At 31.9% G+C, this 2,965-nt stretch overlaps 1 pseudogene; it reads left to right on the plus strand.

Annotated features, from left to right (window-relative positions):
- Positions 1-2,238: 2,238 nt before the first annotated feature.
- On the plus strand, positions 2,239-2,338 carry LOC122126381 (annotated as a pseudogene).
- The last annotated feature ends 627 nt before the right edge of the window (positions 2,339-2,965 follow it).

A 2,965-nucleotide genomic window follows, 5' to 3' on the forward strand; every position in this document is an offset into this window, starting at 1 on the left:
AAGACAACTATTTGTGACATTTTAAAATGTACTTTATTAAATGATGACATTTACTTTATTAGCTAACGTTTTAGTTTGAAATTTGGGAGGCTGATCTACTTAACACATTTCTGGGCGGCCCTTACTGAAAAACAGAAATTGTGGGTGGTACTATTTCTGCACTTTAATGAATTGTTGAACGTGTTGGTATTAGTGCTGGGTAAATAATTCAACTCCATTGTAACTTGTTCTCTACCCTTGAAAAACTTGTAATGTCACTAAGTATCATCTACTTGTCTATTGTTATTTTGGCGAATGTCATTTTAAAAATTTAATTTGAAAAGGAATAACTTTCAGGAGATTAAATGTAGATTATCATTGGTTTGAGAGTGACATTTTTATACCACAGAACCATGTTGTACTGAAGTCCCAGTGTTTTGAAGCACTAAGGATCTTCTCAATGTTTTTCTGAATTATATTTGAACTCTAAGTAAAGTTTTCTGGGCCTTGGTAGACCAATTATGGATCTATCCTTCCAGGAACTATTTTTTGGCTCACTTATGCTGGACTAAAATCTTTCATTAATCATAGGGGAGGGGTATTAAAAATAATCTTATGACACTTTGTGAACTTGTTCACTCATATGGGCTGGTCATCTGTAAGTTGAATGTTTGAATTATAGTACTTACTCTCAGATTTTGTGATCTCATCTTTCAAGTTGCATTGCATTTCTCAATTGCTTACTGCTAATTCCTGCATCTCAAGAATTGGGGTCCTGAAATATAGGAAATGAGAAATTGAGATGGATCTTCAATTACTTTGTGTTGGCATGTTGCATGGACCTTGGTGAGAAGCCTTGACCCTGTCATCTGATGATGCAGGTAACTGGGATCTGGGATCCTAGGACCCATGGGTCCTACAGAATAGCATTTTTTAGACATCTTATCAGCAAAATTTGGGCATAATCAGTAGGAATGGTTCAGAAATATGTAGAATAACAGTTTGGAACCAGCGAGTTAAAACAATAAACAGAGAAACAAGGTAAACTCCCTTATAGATTAGAGGAAAACAACATTGTTTTTTTACCCTGTGAATTCAGAAGACCAAGAACATTTAGAATGTATCACAACTTTATACCAAAGACATTGCGTTGGTTCTTTATCTAATATACATTTTAAACCTAATTATTTATATTCTAATTCTATTTATTGGAATAAATATATATCAATTTATTTGTGAAATTATCAACTAATTCTAGTAAGTTTCACTATGTGAAATATAAAATCAGCACATATAAATATAAAATATATAACTATATATAATATAAGAAAAAGACATATTTTACATTGTTCTGTTGTGGTTACTGTACCAAAGCCAACTCTTTTTTATAGTATTATTCCATTATCTCTACCTCAGTGTTTGATAGAGTTGGACCTTACGCCTGACCATTTGTATATTTACAGCCTGGAGGCAAGAGAAATCACTGTGATTAAAACATTACTAATTTAAGGGCTAATAATGAGGAGAAAAATATGGACTTCTCTTGCAAATATGAATATATTTGGTGATAGAAAGGCAGTAGTGTAAGTTCCTGTCTGGTTGGATGGTAGACAGGCCAGGACATTAAATAATCATACATATGAACATTTTTTTCACCTTCTTGGTTTTAGCTACTTTTGAAATGTTATATATATAATGGACAATTATATTTTGATAAAATACCTTCTAGTCTGAACAGTTCTGTCTGAACTGTTCATCTCTCTATAATCCCTTGTTACTAAGATTAGTTTTGTTCAAGTAAGACAATCTATGCTCTCAGTGTAAGATATTCTGATTGGTCTGTTCCTACATGGAAGAAGAGTAAAGGGTCAGGTAGACATTTGTGCCAGTAAGACCTCATTTGGGAAAATGTCAGCTGCAGAAGGTGAGAAGTAGCTCTTAAGCAAGGCTTACTTTGAATCCATTAGCTCCACAAAGCTAATTCAGTTGGATAAATAATACTTGAAAAGGCCAACATCTTTGTACTTCACTATAAATTATTGAAAATATGATCAAATTCCAAATGAAAAAGACTTAAAATTGTCATTGATAAAAAATGCAAATGTGAGCAATCTGCTGAACAATATAAATTTTTTCACTATTCACAGAATTTTAGGGAAATAAGATCAATAGCATTGTTAGGAACAATAAGGTTTCCTTCTTACAAGTAGGCACCCATGGATATAAGCCTGTATAAAGATTGCATCATTAGGATCCTACATGCTTCCACAGCAGGTCTACCCAAATTACAACAATACAGAGATTAACATGGCACTTGCACAAGGATGATATGAAAATTTGTGAAGTATTCCGTAGTTTTCATTCTTCAGATGCAAGAAATGAAAAACAGTTATTAAAAAGTTGATTACAAAATAACAAGTGTAACAACACACGTAATTCATATTATTAAATTTAGTTTGACATCAGTGTATTAAATCTTCACCTCAGAAAGGCGTTTACATAGCATAACCTTTACAAAACTTTTGAAATTAGACAACATTGTCATTTTATCCCAAAGAAAAATAATATTTGGACCTAGGAAAAAAAAGGAATCTTAAAATGTTTCTATATGGAATACAATCTGAAAGGACACATTAATGAACCTATATATTATAAAATAATATAGAATTCAAAGTATATCTAGGAGAGAATAAAATAAATTATGAACATTATACAAACATAGAATATAGAGTATTTGAAAATATTCTTTTTCAGACAAGCACCAGAAATACTTTAGTTTCTGTACTACTCATTTCAACAGATAAGTTAAAATTATTTCTGATTTAAAAATCACAAACTCTGCAGAAATAATTATACATGTATGCAAAAACTCTTGAATACATTTGACACCCATTGCAGGCAATTCACTTGGAAGAATTCCACGGAATTCATGAATTTTTACAGTACAGTATTGGTGTTGCCAGGCACTGGTGGCTCACTCCTATAA

The sequence above is a fragment of the Dipodomys spectabilis genome, unplaced genomic scaffold (assembly GCF_019054845.1).
Source record: "Dipodomys spectabilis isolate Male_0828 unplaced genomic scaffold, ASM1905484v1 ptg000276l, whole genome shotgun sequence".
Classification (NCBI taxonomy): Eukaryota; Metazoa; Chordata; class Mammalia; order Rodentia; family Heteromyidae; genus Dipodomys; species Dipodomys spectabilis.